The following is a 22,641-nucleotide window of genomic DNA, read 5'->3' on the forward strand; positions in this document are numbered from 1 at the left end:
ATGCAGGCATCGCTATATACTTTATCAAAGAAACCCGTCAAACTGCCATTTCATTAGCAGACATTTACTAGATAAATTGATGGCAAAGCGTGGTTTCTCAGTATTTAAACGATATTGTTCTTTGGGGTTTAGGAGGGAGAATGGTACCTAGGTTAGGTTACGTATTTAGTATGCTTTACCCCCCAGCCTCCCTAATGTGCAAATATATAGCCCAAATTTGTTTCTAAACTAATATATATTCATCCTATTTTATTTCTTTAGCATTAACCAAACTTGACTTTTTCGCAGTGCCCGCATAATGCACCAGTACCAATTACGCAGCTATGCTATAAGGATAAAAAAAATCCAGCAATAGTTACTTTCTAAGACGAAACAAAAGAGGAGTAAATGTAGCTTAAACTTGGCTCGCTTTTACACCATCTAAGGGCTTAAGAAATAAACACATGAATAGTTTCCTTCCTATCTCGTACAGGCCCATGGGCCCCTCAAAAAGTCTACTTTCTCTGGAGAAATATGGAGTTTAGTAAAAATTTGGACAGTTCTACATCAAGTCATGCTATACAAACCAGGGCCGGCCTTGACCATGCCAATTCCTTGTTTCAAAATATCGTCAGGAATGCACTGTTATCGTCCAATACATGAATTAATTCTTCATTGACATAATATAATATATGGGCCAAGGACTCATTAGTTAAGCTGTTAGAATGCCATACTTCAGACTCCCCGAATGTATCAACGAAGATACAACTCTGAGATGGTAAATCACACGGTTTTTGTTTTATTTGCATTTAGGCTCCAGGCACCTCCTTCCTCACTGACCGTTTTCTCTTGATTCTCATTCTCCCTTCCCCTGGAGAATTGCCTCTTGATTCTCTTTTCCCTTCAATCAGAGCCTTGTCTTTTGAATCGCATTCTCCCGCCAGACAGAGTATTGTATCTAAAAACAATATAAGGAACCAAAGAGACTGAAATCTTTGATAGTATTAGGCTAGAACATGGAATCCCCAAATGAAAGGATTTGTCTCTATAAGATTTCAAAACTCCTCATTTTAGAGGAACCTCCTGAACTGGAGTGGAAAGAGGATAATTTCTTAAACCACATCGGCCTGACATACCATAAAGAAACAAAAACAAGCACAAATGGGTTTTTTAAAGGCAATATGAAAATACTTAAAAAACACAACAAAGCGAATATTTCGAGGGGACAAACGCCTCTCTTCTTCAGCGCGATACGAAAAAATATAATGAATGCGAGTGCCGAAGAACAAACCAACAAATAAAACGCGGAAAGTCAATGTTAATGTGAAAAAAAACAAAGAAAAAAAAACAAAATTAAAAGATGAACAAAAATCAATAAAAGCCAAAAAACTGTAAGAATTGAAACCAAATACCTAACAACAATAGAAGTGAGACATTCACCAATATCTAGGATTGGCAAAGAAATAGAAAGTTGAACTGCCATTGACTGATACTAGCGAATACGTAAAAGTGAATGTTCGTTATTTAGTTGTCTGTTTGTTCTTCGGCCACACTCAGTGACGCTATTTTTTCGTTTCACCTTTTTGCGTTTTTTCAGTATTTTCATTTTACCTTTAAAAAACCCATTTTTGCTCGTTATTGTTTCTTTATGGAATGGAAATACTGTTCCTAGACAAAGGAGGAATGAGGGCCCTAAGAGAATGGGGACTCAAGAGCACCTAGGACTTGGCTCGTTATTGCACTGAGCCAAGAGTGCCTTCGAGCATCCCTCATCCGCTTAAAATTAGCTTCATCGGATGTTATCTGCAAAAGATAACAACAAATGCTTAGCCGGTAACTTATCAACTGAAAAGCTGTATGCAACTAGGCGAATAACAACACTAATCATGTCTACTTCGCTACAAACAGACCTTATTTAGAAACTCCTGGAAGGTGTGCCACATTTCCCAATTACTGTCCGTTTTTGCTCTATACCCATAATTACACAATTTGTTTTTCAGTTTTGAAAAGGTTGTATTTTTGTTCATATATGACTTCAATTATCCTCCATTTTCAGGGTTACTTGGCTGACCACTAATCAAGACCATTTCCTCAGGTAGTAATCCTACTGACCTCTCATGTCATTTACGTCCAGGGTTGCCACCGTCAGTAGGATTTTACTAGATCTAGTAAAATAAAAAAAAATCTAGTAAATTTAGAGGATCTAGTAAAACTTTCGAAATCTAGTAAAAAGTCATGATTTGTAGTAAACAAAAATTTTGTTATTTTCCACGAATTCAGGGGAAAAAATTAGGGTCCATTCATTACAAAATCTGATTTCGATTATGTTAGATATTATGGCTACTATTGCCCTCATTTTTGCAATTTCGCATCAACCCTAGAGCTTAAAAATCTCTAATTTTCTCTAGGCTTCTTCTTGATAGTCGCTTTGAAAGGCAAATTATTTAAAATCAGGACTGGTATGCCGGCTTTATTTGTTTTCAGAAAATTTTCCTATACTCTCATAACATCTGCTACGTTTGTTAGTTAGCCTTGTCACTTTTTAAAGACGCTGCTGGAAACAAACTTTTTCCATAATTGCCCAAGTTCTTTCTGACTCTCTGCAGCTTGCCCCATTCAAGTGACGGAATAGAGCTAAAGTTCTTGATTTTGTCGGTCGTCAAATATAAAAACCGGAATAAGCTAAATGTCACAAATGTTTCGTCCTTGATGAAAACGAAGCAACTTGCTCTCTGGTTGTCAAGCGGAGTACATGACTGTGCGATCCCCAGCAATTTGACTTGGGCTATCAAGAAATGGAAACAAGTAGATCCGTTCAGTCAGAATTCGACACTAGTCTATACTTTAAATTTGGGTGGGGCCGAGGAGGATTAAAGCGTTTTAAGTGCGACTTTTTTTAATTGTGACTAAATATTTTTCTTCTTACTTGCCGATTTGTATGATTTACCACATCTTAAGACTATTGACACAATGATTTTTTTTTTTAATTAATTATCGTATGTTATTTAAGTTTTCTTTTTCTTGGCAGGACTAGTCCAATTTGATGTGCACTTTTTATTTTACATAATTTTACAACTAAACCTTTAGCTGATTACGTCATTTCCTTTTTGAAGTGACATAGATTGTATTGGTTTTTGATTCCCTTGAATACGAACGAGAGAGAATTAAGAAAAAATCAGTTAAAAAAAATCCTAAATTAATTGATTTAAAATTTTCCAGATTTCTTTGTAAGCAGCTTATCCCTTGCTTAAAGACCAGCCCAATTGGTGTTTAAAAACTGGCAAATTTCGTCTTAAAATGTAGAATTGAAGGGTTTAGATTTCAAACCTAAAAACAGAAACTGGGGAACAAATTTCAAAAGCCAAACACACCTCAGATTCTAAGAACCCTATTGACTGAATTGCTTCGTGAATATGAGTTGTAGCTGTTTTGCTTCGTTGATTGTTTTTTAATTTTTCAATATATCGGAATTTTATGACCCTGAAGTCCGTTGATAAATTTAAAGCCGGACTTCAGCACCAGGATTTCCAGAATCCAAGATTCCAGACTATTGTTTGACGTCTTGGATAAACCGCATCTGGAATATAACGCATATCCAGTAGTACATCCAAATAATCCAAAAAAAAGGATTTTTGAACTTATTGGTTTCTAGAATTTTCAATCATACAATGAAAACGAAAGATAAAAGAGAAAAAAAGATTGTGTAAATCCTATTGATTATCCTCCTATAGTAAAAATCGATCCTATAGAAGAAATTTTTTTTATCATTTAGTAAGAACAGATGCGATTTAGTAAATTTTTCCTCTCAACTTTAGTAAATTCTTCCAGGCTGGGGCGGCAACCCTGTTCAAATATCTGCAATTAATGCTAAGACCTACAAGTGACAGTATGATTCAAAATTTCCCCACTCATCACCATGAATGATCCAGTTCGGCAACATAAAAAACAATATTACAGGAGTAGAATAGACTGTTGCCTGAATTCAAAGCTACCAATTTAGACTGTGAGGTATGATCTCATTTATGTACAAGTTCAATCCTGTATTTGAACGGCTTATGCCAAAATTCATTGTTATTCCTTATCAATGCCCTACAGCCGTTGCATAAGCTATCAAGGCTAAAAAAAATTCCTGTAATAACCTTTTATTTTGCTGAGACATTGATTACAAGTTAAAAATAGGTTTCTTTGTAAAGCTAAGTAGAAAAAATATAAAAAATAATTTTTGTTCGAAAATTGATTCCTTTGCGAGGGACTAGAGACTTACCAGAATAGAAAAAAGGGAACTAGATGATCAATTTATTCTTCTTCTGGCATATTACGAATGCAGTTCACGTTAATGAATGCAATCTAACATGCGATGGTGTCATAATAGTTTTTAAAAAATCTTGATTGACGGGTGTATCTATAATCTACGAGCGCAAAGTAAGTCCTTGGGGCAAGAGAAACTTAACGTAGGAAAAAAAAATTGGGAGACATACCCCCACCCCCAAAAATGTATTTTTCCGATTGGCTTGGAACCTTTATCTTTAAGCCTTTAGACTAAAGGAACCGCAATGTGAAAGAAAAAATAGAACAAAAATAGTCGTTGTCGAAAGAAGGGGCCCAGCAAAAGGATAAGAGACTCACCACAGGCCCCTTTGATTAAAACAAGAGAATGTAAAAACTTGGCGTGGGGGCTGATTCAATATTTAAAGCTCTAGTACTCTTTTAAAGGATAAAAAGTAATTGGAGGGCTCCAGAGAAGTCGGACCAAAATACTGATATTTTCATTGTAGTTCAAAAATGTCGAAGGATCTAGCAAGTCTTTCTTCAGGTTCAAAATCAATCTCATAGCCCTAGGATGAGTCGGCCAAAATTATTCAGACTTTTACTTCTATTCTCCATCATGGTTTGAGGAGGTATCAGCATTCCCTAGGGAAAAGATTTTAAGACATATAATCTTAAGTAACTTCATTGGAAGTGCTGAAATAACTCGACTAATATATTACAGGATATTTAACTATATTCAAAATTGTACCCTACTACAACTATAGATGCCCTCAGTGACGCCAAACATGTAACAATTGTCCCATTCTGGTACATATCACCTCTATTGGTACAATTTAGCACAATCCAATACAATATGAAATCTTCTACAAAATTATGCTACAATGTGGTACAATTCAGTATTTTTGTATTGTTGCTTGAATTCTTTCATGTACTTCCGGCTTCCAAAGGTCGGACAAAAAAATCTCTCTGTGTTTCGTCTTACCGATTGAAAATGAAAAGCTAACAATAAAGCGATGATGACACTTTGGATTCGGGATGGTCGGAAATCTAGTTGAATCAAAACGAAAGCCCCCAGCACCCAGTCATATATATATATATATATATATATATTTATATATATATATATATATATATATATATATATATATATATATATATATATATATATATATATATATATATATATATATATATATATATATATATATATATATATATATATATATATATATATATATATATATATATATATATATATATATATATATATATATATATATATATATATATATATATATATATATATATATATATATATATATATTCTGCATATTAAATATACATATATATATATTCTGCATATTAAATATACATATATATATATTTTTCCCAAGCGGAAAATCGCAAAACGGCGCGACTATCGCGTCAAAAAATGTGTTTCTGATCCCAGTCAGATTCTCCATATTTTTCTGCACATGTTTGCCAAATTTCATGCTTTTACCATAAAATGCCCAAACCTGACGCTTATGTACCTAACTATTTGTTTTAATTAGCGGGGAAGCATCTTAATACCCTATTGCAATTTCTTATTTTGTCGTTCATATTTTCAGTGTATGCGACTCATGCGTTAAAAATATATTCTCAAGTTGAATCTTGGTTAAATATATTTTAAAAAACATTTTATAGATAAATGAAAAACTAAAAATGAGTTTTTATTGTAAATTTTACAAGTGAAAATGTAATTTGAAACTATGTATCGATTGAAACACTTTTATTATAAAATTGTAATAAACACTGTTAAAGTTTCTAAGGTTAAAATTCAATAAATTTTCTGTTTTACAATTTTTGAATAGCCCCAACAGGGAGATCCAGCTAACGCCGGTCTCTCCATATTGAGGCTTCAATTAGTACATCTAGGGTTGTCACCGCTAGCAGAATATAATAGATATAGCACCTCAGAGGACCTGGACAGTGATTCCCGGTGTTGCCGAACGTGGTAAGTTGTTCCATTTTGTCACATTCATGTCTACTGATACAATTTAATACAATCCTACAAAATATGGTACATTTTACAAAATTACTGAACAATTCAGTATTTTGTCAGGGTTGCCACCGTCAGTAGGATTTTACTAGATCTAGTAATAAAAAAATCTAGTAAATTTAGAGGATCTAGTAAATTTCCTGAAATCTAGTAAAAAGTCATGATTTATAGTAAACAAAACTTTTTTTATTTTCCATTAATTTAGGGAAAAAATTATCGTGAATATATGACAACTTACAATTTTTGCTTGTCTGTTTTACAATTTGCAATTTTGCTTTTCTGTCTGTAAAAGACAAGCAGTCACCTATTTTCATAAATTACAGACACTTCACTTCCGGTGTCTAAAGGTCGACAAAAACATTTTTCTGTGTATCAAATTTTACCAACTAAAAATGAAGCTGCAATGACACTTAGATTTGTGATGATTGGGAATCTATAGGAATCAAAACAAAAGCCAGTAGCCAGTGTAGCCACCCAAAACAAAAACCACCCAAGGCGATTTGGTGAATCTCTTCAGTCGGAAAATTTTTATTGAGGAAAAAGGAGCCTGCTGAGAGAAATTAAAAGTAAGTAGAAATGTAACATCATATATATGTGTGTATATATATATATATATATATATATATATATATATATATATATATATATATATATATATATATATATATCAGATTTGAATTTCAAATATATATGTGTATGTTAAGAAACAGTTATCGCTCCATAATATGCTAAAAAATTGTAGTTACCAAACTTTGAAAGCAGTGAAAGTTATCTTTTTTTCAGAATTGCATAACATGATTTATTTTACTTGTAGATGTACTATAAACAAAGCTTATTTAAAAACCCCTGGAAGGTGTGCCACATTTCCCAATTACTGTCCCTTTTTGCTATCTGCCCATAATTTCACAATTTGTTTTTCATTTTTGAAAATATAGAATTTTTGTTCATGTATGACTTCAATTATCCTGCATTTTCCAGAGTTACTTGTCTGACCACTAATCAAGACTGTTTCCTCAAGTAGTAGTCCTACTGACCTCTCATGTCATTTACGTCTCGTCAAACGCTAAGGTTAAATAATCGGGCTTGTCAGATAAGTAATCTTGGAACGTTAGAACATACTACAAGAGCATAAGCTAGTTTGCCTTTCGGTATTCAAAAATTTATTAAGAATCACCAAGTGTTCTTCCCCACTGTAATCATTAGTAAAAGGTGAGATATAAATTCGATGGGAGAAGAGGCCAGGTCCAAGATTATTGTTAGACTCCACTTGATCATATAAAAATAAATTTTAGTAAATCCTTATCGGTTTCAAACAGTTCGTGGTAACGAACTTTAAGTAAGGAGCGACCCGGCTCAATGGTAACCGAAACTCTATAAAACAAGTTTTTGATACCAATAGATACATCAAACGAATCAGATTTCAATGTTGAATTCAAATATATAATATTCATCAAGTTCAATCTTACCTATCAAAAGTTACGGGCCTGAGAAAATTTGACTCATTTTCGAAAAAAGGGAGAATGACCTCCCAAAAACTATAGAAACTTAATGAAAATTACACATTCATATTCAGGGTATCAAAGAACCCTACTGTAGAGGTTTCAAGCTCCTATCCACAAAAATGTAAAATTTTGCATTTTTTGCCAGAAGAAAGATCAAGGATGCGTGTTTATTCGGTTTTTTTTTGTTTTTTTCCCCAGGGGTGATCGTACCGACCCAGTGGTCCTAAAATATCGTGAAAGGGCTCATTCGAACGGAAATTAAAAGTTCTAGTGCCCTTTTTAAATGACCAAAAAAAATGGAGGGCAGTTAGGCCCCCTCCCACGCTCATTTTTTCCCAAAGTAACCCGATCAAAATTTTGAGATAGCCATTTTGTTCAACATGGTCGAAAATATGATAAAAATGTCTTTTAGGATGACTTAACCTCCCAAAGTCCCCGGGGGGAGGGCTGAAAGTTATGGACTTTACTCAATTTTAAAATATAAAGTATTGGTTATTAGGAAGTCTCCAGTAGTGTTGAGGGAGAATTTTTTTTGTATAGGGGGGAAGGGGTTGGGTCGTGGGGTAGATGGGAGGATCTTTCCATGAAGGAAGTTTTCAAGGGGGCAGGGACATTGCTATGAAGGGGGCGCCGGATTTCCAAGCATTGTTAAAGAAAAAGATCAGAAATTAAATAAAAAAAAAAAATTTCAACTGATTGTGATTAAGGGGTCATTTTTAAAGAATTTGAAAAAAATTCGAACATTAGCTTAAAGAGCAGGGTATTGACTAGGAGGCGAACCCCCTAATATACGTGTTAAAAATTTATGAACATAGAAGTTCGTTACGTAAGTTAATTCGTAAGTTACGTATATATATTACTAATAAAAACGTTCGTAAATAAAATTAAACAAGTTTCGAGAAAGCCATTTAACCAAATAAAAAAAAAATTAATATGCAAATTTTATTTTAATTATTCATGTACGGTGAGCCAAAATCAAAACCTGCATTAATTCAAAAAAGTTAAAAAATTAAATTAAAAAAAAAGTTTTTTTAACTGAAAGTAAGGAACGACGTTAAAACTTAAAACAAACAGAAATTATTCCGTATATGAAAGGGGCTGTCACCTCTTCAATGCCTCGCTCATTACGCTAAAGTTTGACTTTCTCACAACTCTATTTTTTTAAACAACAGAAAAAATTTAGCGTAAAGAGCGAGGCGTTGAGGAGGGGACAGCCCTCTTCATATACGGAATAATTTATGTTCGTTTTAAGTTTTAACGTCGTTCCTTACTTTCAGTTAAAAAAAACTTGTTTTTTTTTATTTAATTTTAACAAGGTTCGAAAGCTATAAGGAATTCAATGTTCAATCAGGTGAATGGGGGCCAAAAAATCGCATAATGAGAAAACATATTGAATGAGCAACAACTCATGGGCAACTTATTTGACATGGTAAGGAAACTACATCTGCAGAAAATAATATAAATATTCAGTAATCAGGCTCATAAATAATTGTAATGTAACTGAGTGGGGGATCACAATGGCTGTAGCCAAAGGCCCCCTATTTAAATATTCCCAGAAGCTTGGGGGTACTGAAGGAATATTTAGTTTGATATGTTGTCAACACAATGGACTTGATAGAATGTGTGGTGACTGAGGGCATTTGCCTTTTTAAGACTTGACTTTGTGACTTTATCTAAATTTCAGCACTTTGGTTCGATTCCCAGTTAATTTTAAAAAGCTGTATTTAATAATTACAGAGTATTTTCAAAAACAAAATGCATCAGGAATCTATGATTGTATGATTTTAGCTTACAATTGATAAATATGTGACACATAAAAGAGGCCCAAATGACAGTAACTTTTCAGAATGTGGACAGAGGCCCACGCGAACGCAGTCCCCTACTACCAAAAATTAAGCTGTTGAGTTACCCCCATTTGGGGTAATCACAGGGGTCAGCCAATCCGAGATGCAATGGAAAGGATTCGCCCTGGAAATGCCTCTAATTTGATGAAGGCGACTTTTCAATCAGGTAGTTTTGTTTAGTTAAAGTCTAACATGATAGTAATTTTTTTCGACCTACAACTCAGGGCTTTTAATTCCCCTCAGGAACTTTGATGTATTTGTAAGATGAAGCTTTAATAAACTTTTTCCCATCAATGAATCAAGTCTCTGGATTATTTTCGAAAATAGCAAGGTCCCATTTTTTGTTAATAAGTAAACATTTTAATTATTTGAATGTCTGTTAATGCTTTTGAGAAAAGAAAATCAAAGACTTCTAACTCTGCTGTGAACATGATTGAAAAGTCGAAACTTATTTCTGAGAACCCAATGGCCGTTCTACTGATTATCACAAAAACAATCACTTCAACAATTCTGTTCGAATCTTGGTCCAATTGAAATTACAGCATTTACTAGTCGCATACTATTTTCGAAGAATGTGTAAGTACAATCCTGGTTGGGTAGTTTAATTGAATGACGGCGACTTGTAAGCGGCTTTTACAACACTGAATTTTGTAAATTCTAAACAAAATTTTGTTTTAGAATAAAAAAATAAATTATTTTAAATATATTCAAGGGCCAGGGAACTACAGGTGTGGTTTCCATTAAATTTGAGAAACGCATTATGAGTTATTGATTATGGTTCATGGACTTTGATTTCCCCTCGAAAGGGGTGCGTCGATCCTGGAAGAACTGCAATACCGGGCCAACGCGTGAAGGGAGCAGAGCAAGCCCCGACATCCCTCCAATTTTCAAAATCAGTCTAATGTTCTGAGCCACATGGAGAGATCTTGTCAAACATTTTGCTGACTAGGACAGATACTTTACTTTGATTCTAGGTAAAAGGTTAAGAAGTAATAATTCAACAAGGATTGTCAAATGTTATATAAGAACACGAGTAAGAAAGTTTGTCACAAATTTAATTTCGGTTGCAATACACAAATGACTTTCAATTAAATTATCACTTTGTCTTTAGATTTTGATAATCAGCATAAACATTCTCCATAATATCAAAATTTATCACAAATTTTCATGTTAAACGAAAATTTTCAAATCAAGACTTGGAAAAAATTGCAATTCAAAAAGCCTAAATCAGACAAAGATAAAAAAAACGCAAAAGAAAATTAAATAATTTGAAAATGGTATATTTTGATTTAGCTCAATTTCCCATTGAACATGTCCTGACAATTTCAACGTAGTACCCTTAGCCGTTCCTCAGGTAAAGCTCTTTTGACAAAACTGAAAGCATGAAGTGTCTCTTGTTTAGTTTAAAATCCCCGCAAAAAATACCCTGAAGCTCTGTATTAATTTCTAATTTTAATTTTAAATTTTTATATTAAAAATTTCTTTAACGTTACACGTTGGCAAAGCCACGAACATCTTAACGTAGAAAAAACATTTTCATAAAAAATAAGATTGCATCGATTTGTGACATCAGCAGTAAATTTTATGTTCAAGGATTTTGTATTTGTTGGAAAAAAATAAAAATAAAAATTATTCAAGCCTCCAAACGATTTCTTCGGCATTGATTTCACCTTTACGCATAACCGACTGCACTAGGAGACATAGAATTTGGATTCGCGGTTTCTAGTAATTAGTAAGCTATACTAAACTTATACATTATAATGTTTTATTTACCAAAGGAGTTGTAACATTTAGGTGATTAGTTTTGCTTACTGTTTTTTCCGGTTTACCACTCTCCTACGAAATTTGTTGACTATAAGCAATGATTTGGGACAATACAAATAAAAATGAATTACATAATTAGTTGCATTACATTCTAAATAATTCTGTTTATTTAATAAATATTTCAGTTATTTATATAATAACCATTTTCGGCAGTTTTCATATCCCATAATCTTTTTCATTGGTTAAAGATAAGATAATTTTAGGATTTCTCAGTTACTCTCTCTAAGGATTCAAACTTTAGCCTTCTATTTAAATGCTTGACAAAATTTTGCAATAATTTTTTATGCTTTCGATTGATGGGTAGGGGGAGAAATATCCAAATGTAAATAAGTTGAAAATCTCTTCTTCAGCGCGATACGAAAAAATATAATGAATGCGAGTGCCGAAGAACAAACCAACAAATAAAACGCGGAAAGTCAATGTGAATATGAAAAAAACCAAAGAAAAAAAAAATTAAAAGATGAACAAAAATTAACAAAAGCCAAAAAATTGTAAGAATTGAAACCAAATACCTAACAACAATAAAAGTGAGTCATTCAACAATATCCGTGATTTGCAAAGAAATAGAAAATTGAACCGCCATCGACGGATACAAGCAAATAATTCACATTGACTTTCCGCGTTTTAGTTTTTGGTTTGTTCTTCGGCCACTCGCATTGATTATATTTTTTCGTTTCACTTTGTTGTGTTTTTTCAGTATTTTCATTTGGTTTTTCTTTCTTTATGGAATGGAAATACTTTTCCTAGATAAAGGAGGAATGAGGGCCCTAAGAGAATGGGGACTCAAGAGCATCTAGGACTTGGCTCGTTATTGCACCGAGCCAACAGTGCCGTCGAGCATTCCTTACTCGCTTAAAATTAGCTTCGCCGTATATAATCTGCAAAAGATAACAACAAAGGCTTAGTCGGTAACTTATCAACTGAAAAGCTGCATGCAACTAGGCGAATAACAACACTAATCATGTCTACTATACTATAAACATAGCTTATTTAAAAACCCCTGGAAGGTGTGCGACATTTCTAAATTACTGTCCCTTTTTGCTATCTGCCCATAATTCCACATTTTTTTTCATTTTTGAAAAGATTAAATTTTTGTTCATGTATGACTTCAATTATCCTGCATTTTCCAGGGTTACTTGTCTGACCACTAATCAAGCCCGTTTCATCAAGTAGTAATCCTACTGACCTCTCATGTCATTTATGTCTCGTCAAAGGCTAAGTAGTCAGGCTTGTCAGATAAGTAATCTTGGAACGTTAGAACATACTACAAGAGCATAAGCTAGGTTGCCTTTCGGCATTCAAAAATTTGTTAAGACTCATCAAGTGCCCCTCCCCACGGTAATCTTTAGTAAAAGGGCGAAAGATTAACTCTATAAGAGGAGAGGCCAGAGCTATGAAAATTTGCTAGAGTCGACTTGAGTATCTAACAATAAATCCTTATCGGTTTTTTAACAAGGTTCAAAAGCTATAAGGAATTCACTGTTCAATCAAGTGAATGCAGGCAAAAAAATCACATGATGAGAAAACATATGCAATAAGCAGCAATTCATGGGCCACTTAAATGACATGGTATGAAAACTACATCCACAGATAATAATATAAATATTCAGTAATCAGGTTCAAAAATAAATGTAATGTAATTGAGTGGTGGATCACAATGGCTGCAGCCAAAGGCCCCCCTATTTAAATATTCCAAGAACCTTGGCGGTAGTGAAGGAATATTTAGTTTAATATGTTGCCAACGCAATTAACTTGATGAAATGTGGGGTGACCAAGGGCATTTGACTTTTTAAGACTAGCCTCTGGGACTTTATCTAAATTTTAGCAATTTCATTCGAATCCTAGTTCAATTTAAAAATCAGCATTTAATAATTACAGAGTATTTTCAAAAACAAAATGCATCAGCAATCTATGATTTTATGATTTTAGCTAACAATCAGGGTTGCCACCCTGATCTGGAAGAATTCACTAAGTCGGAGAGTAAAAATTTACTAGATCGCATCTGTTTTTACTAAATGCTCAAAAAAAAATTTTGTGCGTGCGGCTACGCCGCACGGGCACAATCATGCAACGATTTATACTATAGGAGGATAATCAATATGATTTTCACAATATTTTTTTCTTTTTTTTCTCTTTTCCTTTTTCTTTCGTTTTCCTAGTATGATTAAAAATTCCGGAAACCTACAATTTCAGAAATCCTTTATGTTACATTTCTACTTACTTTTAATTTCTCTCAGCAGGCTCCTTTTTCCTCAATAAAAATTTTCAAACTGAGGAGATTCACCTAATCACCTTGGGTGGTTGGCTTTTGTTTTGATTCCAATAAATTCCCAATCATCTCAAATCCAAGTTCATTATAGCTTCATTTTTAGTTGGTAAGATTTGATACACAAAAAGCTGATTTTTTCCACCTTTAAACGCCAGAAGTGAAGGGTTTGCTTATGAAAATAGGTGACTGCTTGTCTGTCTCTGAGACAGACAAGCGAAATTGTAAATTGTAAAACAGACAAGCAAAAATTATAGATTGTCATGTTTACGATAATTTTTTTCCCTGAATTCATGGAAAATAAAAAAAAAAGTTTTGTTTACTATAAATCATGACTTTTTACTAGTTTTTACCAGATTTCGGGAAATTTACTAGATCCTCTAAATTTACTAGATTTTTTTTTTACTAGATCTAGTAAAATCCTGCTTACAACTTATAAGTATGTGGCACTTGTAAGCGGCCCGGAGGACAGTAACAGTTCATAGTGTAAGCTGAGACCCGCGTGAACACTGTCCCCCACTGCCAACAAGTACACTGCCAAAAAACCCCAATTTAGATTCGTCCAGGGGGTCAAGTAGTCCGACGAATAATAATATGGCTACGTTCAGGGAACGATTATCATTTGAGCAAGATGACTTTTCAATCTGGTAATTTAATTTAGTTAAAATCTAGCATTAAGCTAATATCTTTCGAAATACATCCCGTGGCTTTTAATGCCACGTATCGCCCTTTTGACAAAACTGAAAGCATGAAGTGTCTCTTGTTTGGTTTAAAATCCCCGCAAAAAATACTCTAAAGTTCTGTATTAACTTCGAATTTTAATTTTGAATTTTTATATTAAAAATTTCTTTAACGTTACACGTTGGCAAAGCCACGAACATCTTAACGTAGAAAAAGACATTTTCATAAAAAATAAGATTGCATCGATTTGTGAAATCAGCATTAAATTTTATGTTCAAGGATTTTATATTTGTTGGAAAAAAATAAAAATAAAAAATTATTCAAGCCTCCAAACGATTTCTCCGGCATTGATTCCACCTTTACGCATAACCAACTGCACTATGAGACGTTGAATATTGTTTTGCATTTTCTGGTAATTACTAAGTTACATTAAACTTATAGATTTTAAAGTTTTATGTACCAAAGGAATTGTAACATTTAGGAGATTAGTTTTGCTTACCGTTTTTCACGGATTAACACTCTCCTACGAAATTTGTTTACTATAAGCAATGATTTGGGACAATCCAAATAAAAACGGATTACATACTTAGTTACATCACTTGCTAAATAATGCTGTTTATTTAATAAATATTTCTGTTATTACGATTTTCGGCAGTTTTTATTTCACACATTCTTTTCCATTGTCTAAGAAAAGATAAATTTAGGACTTTTCCGTTACTCTCTATGAGGATTCAAATTTAGGCTTCCTATTTACATGTTTGACAAAAATTTGCAACAATTTTTTAACAAAAGTTGTACTATAATGCTTTCGATTGATGGGTAGGGGGAGAAATATCCAAATGAAAATCTGCATAATCTTTTGGTTTCTACAGGGCTGATGGGATTCCAGTCCTTGTTATTTTACAACCTTGAGTATGGACAAATGCGATGCAACTATTACGCCCCACATACCCTGAAAGTTTCAAAATAACTTCCTTAACTTTTCGGTAAATATCACATATACACCCTTTTGACAACATTGGATGCAGATAGTGTATTTTGATTTAGTTCAATTTCCAACGTAAAAGCCATTTACGTTGATATATCCTACTTAACAATAATGAAATTTATGTTTTGACATTATTAAACTTGCTCAAAACATAGACACATCAACTGGATTCAAAATGAGCCGAACCAATATTACAAGAAAAATGTCCTCTCTTCCCTAACAACACCAATGGTGACGCTAAATGGTGTAAATTCGCGAAAATTTTAGAGGATTGTTAATATGCATTGCCCCCCCCCCCCCGACATTTTGTCTGATACGTTAAAACGTAACGCAATACATTTAAACAAATTTTCGATGCGTTTTTTAACCAATTTATACCCCCCCCCTTCCCACTCTTCCAAAGCGAAATTCTGGACACGGCCCTGGAGAGGGGAAGAGTATTTTTCATAATCAAGGGAGGGAAAGCTCGTTTCTTTTTCAATATATTTAACAAAAATACCCAAAAAAAAACCAAGCCCCTTTTCAATAATAATGCCAAAAAAAGCCCTTGTTTAATCTGGAAGGGGGAATGAAAACGGACTCTTGCAGGACAATACCCCCCCCCCTCCTCCATTGAAGTTACTGGTATTCACGCATGCTACTTGGTAATAATACAACTTATATTGTGACATTATTAAATTTGCTCCAATGATGGACACAAAAGCTGAATTTTTAATCACCCAAGCAAAATACACAGAAACAATAAAATAAACAGAAAGCAATGCTTTGCCCTTTACTTTTCAGCCTAAATAAATTACGGGGTACTGATGCATTATGCAGGCATCGCTATATACTTTATCAAAGAAACCCGTCAAACTGCCATTTCATTAGCAGACATTTACTAGATAAATTGATGGCAAAGCGTGGTTTCTCAGTATTTAAACGATTGTTCTTTGGGGTTTAGGAGGGAAAAAGGTACCTAGGTTAGGCTACGTATTTAGTATGCTTTACCCCCCAGCCTCCCTAAAGTGCAAATATATAGCCCAAAATTGTTTCTAAACTAATATATATTCATCCTATTTTATTTTATTTCATTAGCATTAACCAATCTTGACTTCTTCGCTGTGCCCAAATAATATACCAGTACTAAATACGCGGCTATGCTGTAAGAATAACAAATCCAGCAATAGTTACTTTCTAAGACGAAACAAAAGAGGAGTAAATGTAGCTTGTTGTGTTTGTTGTGTTTTTTCGCTTTGTTGTGTTTTTTCAGTATTTTCATTTGGCCTTTAAAAACCCCATTTTTGCTCGTTTTTCTTTCTTTATGGAATGGAAATACTTTTCCTAGATAAAGGAGGAATGAGGGCCCTAAGAGAATGGGGACTCAAGAGCACCTCGGACTTGGCTCGCTATTGCACCGAGCCAACAGTGCCGTCGAGCATTCCTTACTCGCTTAAAATTAGCTTCGTCGTATGTAATCTGCAAAAGATAATAACAAATACTTAGCCGGTAACTTGTCAACTGAAAAGCTATATGAAACTAGGAAAATAACAGCTCTAATCATGTCTACTTTGCTATAAGCATAGTTTATTTAGAAACTGCTGGAAATTGTGCCACATTTCCCAATTACTGTTCCTTTTTGCTATCTGCCCATAATTTCACAATTTGTTTTTCATTTTTGAAAAGATTGAATATTTGTTCATGTATGACTTAAATTATCCTGCATTTTCCAGGGTTACTTGTCTGACCACTAATCAAGACCGTTTCCTCAGGTAGTAATCCTACTACCTCTCATGTCATTTACGTCTCGTCAAAGGCAAAGGTTAAGTAATCGGGCTTGTCATATAAGTAATCTTGGAACGTTAGAACATACTACAAGAACATTGGCTAGTCCGCCTTTCGGCATTCAAAAATGTGTTAAGAAACAACAAGTGCCCCTCCCCACCGTAATCTTTAGTAAAATGTGAAATATGATCGACATGAGGAGAGTCCTGAGCTCTAAATATTGCTAGAGTGGACTTGAGTATATAGAAATAAATCCTAGTAAATCCTTATCAGTTTAAAACAGTTTGTGGTAAGGAACTTTAAGTAAGGAGTAATACAGCTCACTGGTAACCGAATCTCTATAAAAAGAGTTTTGATAGCAATAAATACATCAAACGAATCAAATGCTAATGTTGAATTCAAATATATAATATTCATCAAGTTTAGTCCTACCTATCAAAAGTTACGCGCCTGAGAAAATTTGACTGATTTTCGAAAAAAGGGGGAAAGACCCCCTAAAATCTATAGAACCTTAATGAAAATTACACCATCAGATTCAGGGTATCAGAGAACCCTACTGTAGAGGTTTCAAGCTCCTATATACACAAATGTAAAATTTTGCATTTTTTGCCAGAAGAAAGATCACGGATGCGTGTTTATTTTTTTTTTTTTTTTTTTTTTTTTTTCCCCAGGGGTGATCGTATCGACCCAGTGGTCCTAGAATATCGTGGACTCATTGGAACGGAAATTAAAAGTTCTAGTGCCCTTTTTAAGTGACCAAAAAAAATGGAGGGCAACTAGGCCCCCTCCCAAACTCATTTTTTCTCCAAAGTCACCCAATCACAATTTCGAGATAACCATTTTGTTCAGCATGGTCGAAAACATGATAAAAATGTCTTTTAGGATGACTTAATCCCACAAAATCCCTGGAGGGAGGGCTGAAAGTTATGAACTTTACTCAATTTTAACATTTAGTATTGGTTATTGGGAAGTATACAGACGTTTTCAGGGGGGATTTTTTTTCTGTTAGGTGGGGGGGGGTGGTAGGTCGGGGGTTATATGAGAGGATCTTTCCTTGAAGGAAGTTTTCATGGGGGAAGGGACATTGCTATGAAGGGGGCACCGGATTTCCCAGCATTGTTTAAAAAAAGATCAGAAATTAAATAAAAAAAAAAAAATCAACTGATTTCAACTGATCAACTGATTGTGATTAAGGGGACATTTTTAAAGAATTCGAAAAAAATTTGAACCTTATCTTAAAAAGCAGGGTATTGACTAGGAGGCGAACCCCCTAATATACGTGTTAAAAATTTATGAATATAGAAGTTCGTTACGTAAGTTAATTCGTAAGTTACGTATATATATTACTAATAAAAACGTTCGTAAATAAAATTAAACAAGTTTCGAGAAAGCCATTTAACCAAATAAAAATAAAATTAATATGCAAATTTTGTTTTAATTATTCATGTACGGTGAGCCAAAATCAAAACCTGCATTAATTCAAAAACGTTCCAAAATTAAATAAAAAAAAGTTTTTTTAACTGAAAGTAAGGAACGACGTTAAAACTTAAAACGAACAGAAATTATTCCGTATATGAAGGGGGCTGTCCCCTCTTCAACGCCTCGCTCTTTACGCTAAAGTTTGACTTTCTCAGAGCTCTATTTTTTTTAAAAATAAAAAAACTTTAGCGTAAAGAGCGAGGCGTTGAGGAGGGGACAGTCTTCTTCATATACGGAATAATTTCCGTTCGTTTTTAGTTTTCACGTCGTTCTTTATTATCAGTTAAAAGAACTTGCTTGGTTTATTTAATTTTAAAAAGGTTCAAAAGCTATAAGGAGTTCAATGTTCAATCAGCTAAATACGGGCAAAAAAATCACATGATGAGAAAACATATTCAATGAGCAGCAACTCATGGGCAAATTTAATGACATGGTACAAAACCTACATCCGCAGAAAATAACATAAATATTCAGTAATCAGGCTCAAAAATACTCTGTAATTATTAAATATTGATTTTTAAATTGAACTAGGAATCGAATCAAATTGCTGAAATTTAGGCCCCCCTATTTAAATATTCCAAGAACCTTGGCGGTAGTGAAGGAATATTTAGTTTGATATGTTGCCAACGCAATTGACTTGATGAAATGTGTGGTGACCGATGGCATTTCACTTTTTAAGACTAGAATTTGTGACTTTATCTAAATTTCAGCAATTTGGTTCGATCCCTAGTTCAATTGAAAAAGCTATATTTAATAATTTAAGATTTTTTCCAAAAATAAAGTGCATCAGGAACCTACGATAGTATGATTTTAGCTTAGAATTGATAAATACGTGACGCATTAGAGAGGGCCAAATGACAGTAACTTTTCAGAATATGGACAGAGGTCCGCGCGAACGCAGTCCCCTACTACCGAAAATTAAGCTGTTGAGTTATCCCCAATTGCGGTAATAACGGGGATCAGCCAATCCGAGGTGCAAAGAAAATGCCTCGCCCTGGGAACACCTCTTTCTTTATCAAAACAGCTCCTTAGCCAGTTAAGTATGTTAAATTAAAATCTAGCATTTTAATAATTTTTTTCGACCTAAATCCTGTTGCTTTTAAAGCCATTCAGGAGCTCCAATTTACTTGCCAGATGCAGCATTACTAAGATTTTTCACATCAATGAATCAAATCTCTAATTTATTTTTGAAAATAGCAATACCCTATTTCATTTCCATATGCAAACGTCTTAATCCTTTGAATGCAAGTTTATCTGTTCGAGACAAGAAAATCAGGGGTTTCTCACTCTATTACCAATATGACTGAAAAGTCGAAAATTATTTCTGAGAACCCGATGTCCGTTCTACTGATTATCACAAAAACAATCACTTCAACAATTCTGTTCGAATCTTGGCTCAATTTAAATTACAGCATTTAATAGTTGCATACTATTTTCGAAAAAGGTGCATGTTCAATCCTGGGTAGGTATTTTAATTTAATGACGGAGAATGGTAAGTGGCTTTTTTACCATTTAATTTTGTAAATTATAAACAAATTTTCTTTTTTTCGGATGAAAAAAAAAAATATTTTCAATATATTAAAGGGCTAGGGAACTACAGGTATAATTTCCAACAAATCTGAAAACGCATTATGAGTTATTGATTATGGTTCATGGACTTTGATTTCCCCTTGAAAGGGGTGCGTCGATCCTGCAAGTACTGCAATACCGGGCCAACGCGTGAAGGGAGCAGAGCAAGCCCCGACATCCCTCCGGTTTCCAAAAATCAGTTTAATATTCTGGGCCCCATGTAGTGACCTTGTAAGATATTAAGCTGATAAGAACAGATTCTACACTTTGATCTTAGCCAAAAGGCCGAGAAGCGATAATTCAACATGTATTGTCAAAGACTATATAAGAATACGAGTAAGAAAGTTTGTCACAAATTTAATTTCGGTTGCAATACACAAATGACTTTCAATTAACTTATCACTTTGTCTTTAGATTTTTATAAACAGCATAAACATTCTCCATAATATCAAAATTTATCACAAATTTTCATTTTAAACGGAAAATTTTCCAATCAAGACTTGGAAAAAATTGCAATTCAAAAAGTCTAAATCAGATAAAGATAAAAAAACGCAAAAGAAAATTAAATAATTTGAAAATGGTATATTTTGATTTAGCTCAATTTCCCATTGAACACGTCCTGACAATTCCAACGCAGTACCCTTAGCCGTTCCTGAGGTATCACTCTTTTGACAAAACTGAAAGCATGAAATGTCTCTTGTTTAGTTTAAAATCCTCGCAAAAAATACCCTGAAGTTCTGTATTAACTTCGAATTTTAATTTTGAATTTTTATATTAAAAATTTCTTTAACGTTACACGTTGGCAAAGCCACGAACATCTTAACGTAGAAAAACACATTTTCATAAGAAATAAGATTGCATCGATTTGTGACATTAGCAGTAAATTTTATTTTCAAGGATTTTATATTTGTTGTAAAAAAATAAAAATAAAAAATTATTCAAGCCTCCAAACGATTTCTTCGGCATTGATTTCACCTTTACGCATAACCAACTGCACTAGGAGGCGTTGAATTTTGTTTTGCATTTTATGGTAATTAGTAAGCTACATTAAACTTGTTGATTTTAAAGTTTTATGTACCAAAGGAGATGCAACATTTAGGTGATTAGTTTTGCTTACTGTTTTTCACGGTTTAACACTCTCCTACGAAATATTTTAACTATAAGCAATGATTTGGGACAATCCAAATAAAAACGGATTACATACTTAGTTACATCACTTGCTAAATAATGCTGTTTATTTAATAAATATTTCTGTCATTTATATAATAACCATTTCCGACAGTTTTCATTTCACAGATTTTTTTCCATGGCTAAGAAAAGATAAATTTAGCACATTTCCGTTTCTCTCTATGAGGATTCAAATTTTGGCCTCCTTTTTAATTGCTTTACAAAAATTTGCAATAATTATCTCACAAAAGTTGCACTTTAATAATTTAAATTGACGTGTAGGGGGAGAAATATCAAAATGTAAATGAAGTGAGAACCTGTTCTTCAGCGCGATACGAAAAAATATAATGAATGCGAGTGCCGAAGAACAAACCAACAAATAAAACGTGGAAATTCAATGTGAATGTTAAAAAAAAAAAAAAACAAAAATTAAAAGATGAACAAAAATTAATAAAAGCCAAAAAACTGTAAGAATTTAAAGCAAATACCTAACAACAATAGAAGTGAGTCATTTAGCAATATCCGTGATTTGCAGAGAAATTAAAAATTGAACCGCCATCGACGGATACTAGCGAATAATTCACATTGGCTTTCCGCGTTTTAGTTTTTGGTTTGTTCTTCGGTCACTCGCATTGATTATATTTTTTTGTTTCGCTTTGTTGTGTTTTTTCAATATTTTCATTTGGCCTTTAAAAACCCCAGTTTTGCTCGTTTTTCTTTCTTTATGGAATGGAAATACTTTTCCTAGACAAAGGAGGAATGAGGGCCCTAAGAGAATGGGGACTCAAGAGCACCTAGGAATTGGCTCATTATTGCACTGAGCCAAGAGTGCCTTCGAGCATCCCTTACCCGCTTAAAATTAGTTTCGCTGGATATAATCTGCAAAAGATAACAACAAATGCTTTGCCGGTAACTTATCAACTGAAAAGCTGTATGCAACTAGGTGAATAACAACACTAATCATGCCTACTTTACTATAAGCATAGCTTATTTAGAAATCGCTGGAAGTTGTGCCATATTTCACAATTACTGTCCCTTTTTACTATCTGCCCATAGTTTCACAATGTGTTTTTAATTTCTGAAAAGATTTAATTTCTGTTCATGATATGACTTCATCGACTTCAATTGTCCTGCATTTTCCAGGTATACTTGTCTGACCACTAATCAAGACGGTTTCCTCAGGTAGTAATCCTACTGACCTCTCATGTCTTTTACGTCTCGTCAAAGGCTAAGGTTAAGTAATCGGGCTTGTCAGTAGATACCTATCA

At 33.6% G+C, this 22,641-nt stretch overlaps 4 non-coding genes and 1 pseudogene across 4 annotated transcripts; all 5 read right to left on the reverse strand.

Annotated features, from left to right (window-relative positions):
* Positions 1 to 9,645: 9,645 nt before the first annotated feature.
* On the reverse strand, positions 9,646 to 9,809 carry LOC148950441 (U1 spliceosomal RNA). Its single transcript, XR_016142033.1, has one exon. It is a non-coding gene; the product is annotated as a U1 spliceosomal RNA (small nuclear RNA).
* Positions 9,810 to 10,438: 629 nt separating this feature from the next.
* LOC148950442 (U2 spliceosomal RNA) lies at positions 10,439 to 10,629 on the reverse strand. The gene has a single exon (XR_016142024.1). It is a non-coding gene; the product is annotated as a U2 spliceosomal RNA (small nuclear RNA).
* Positions 10,630 to 12,735: 2,106 nt separating this feature from the next.
* Positions 12,736 to 12,853, reverse strand: LOC148950443 (U5 spliceosomal RNA; annotated as a pseudogene).
* Positions 12,854 to 19,517: 6,664 nt separating this feature from the next.
* Positions 19,518 to 19,681, reverse strand: LOC148950444 (U1 spliceosomal RNA). Its single transcript, XR_016142039.1, has one exon. It is a non-coding gene; the product is annotated as a U1 spliceosomal RNA (small nuclear RNA).
* Positions 19,682 to 20,311: 630 nt separating this feature from the next.
* Positions 20,312 to 20,503, reverse strand: LOC148950445 (U2 spliceosomal RNA). The gene has a single exon (XR_016142016.1). It is a non-coding gene; the product is annotated as a U2 spliceosomal RNA (small nuclear RNA).
* Positions 20,504 to 22,641: the final 2,138 nt, after the last annotated feature.

This window comes from Artemia sp. Qi Xiang Cuo, chromosome 7 (genome assembly GCF_049724085.1).
Source record: "Artemia sp. Qi Xiang Cuo chromosome 7, ASM4972408v1, whole genome shotgun sequence".
NCBI classification, from domain to species: domain Eukaryota; kingdom Metazoa; phylum Arthropoda; class Branchiopoda; order Anostraca; family Artemiidae; genus Artemia; species Artemia sp. Qi Xiang Cuo.